Genomic DNA, 709 nt, shown 5'->3' with positions numbered 1-709 from the left:
ATTTAAGAAAAGAGATTTGATGGAAACAACCGAGGTAGCCCGCAGTCGTCCTGTGTTTTCTAAGCACATGAAATGTGCGAAGCCCAAACGTGTTACGGTGTCAGCCCCGGAAGGGGTCCGAGGCCTCACTCACCCCGTTTCCTGCCCCATTACACGCGGCTACACTCCACAGAGCACCCCCGGCCCCATTACACGCGGCTACACTCCGCGGAGCACCCCCGGCCCCATTACACGCGGCTACACTCCGCAGGGCACCCCCGGCCTCCGCTGTCTCGTCAGCAGAAACGTCGCTTCCTTTCCGTGTGTTTCTGACGCTCGTTCTCCCCTGGCCGTTGAGACCCAGGCCTCGCCCCGTCCCCCGTGTGCCGCCAGTCTGCACAGACTGTGTCCCTCCCCACCGTGCGCCCCTCCAGCGGCGCTCCGCGTAGACTCCCAGACATGTCTGTACCCTGCGGTCCCTCTGTCGCCCCAGACCGTACCTGTTTGGGGGGGATGCGTACACTCCATCCAGCCGATCGAAGGGTCCACCCACAGGGCTCTGGAACTGCTCCCCCAATCCACGAGGTGGCGGGACGGGGCGGCCACACTGGCCTTGTCAGTCAGAAGCTGTGAAGGCCGAGGCTGCAGAGAAGGAGGGAGGGGAGAGCAGAGCCATGAGGCTGAGCGGGGCGGGGAAGCCAGTTCTCGGGGAGACCTCGGTTCTGGGGGC

The sequence above is a fragment of the Pteropus vampyrus genome, unplaced genomic scaffold, assembly GCF_000151845.1.
Source record: "Pteropus vampyrus isolate Shadow unplaced genomic scaffold, Pvam_2.0 Scaffold774, whole genome shotgun sequence".
Classification (NCBI taxonomy): domain Eukaryota; kingdom Metazoa; phylum Chordata; class Mammalia; order Chiroptera; family Pteropodidae; genus Pteropus; species Pteropus vampyrus.
This window is presented reverse-complemented; position numbering follows the sequence as displayed.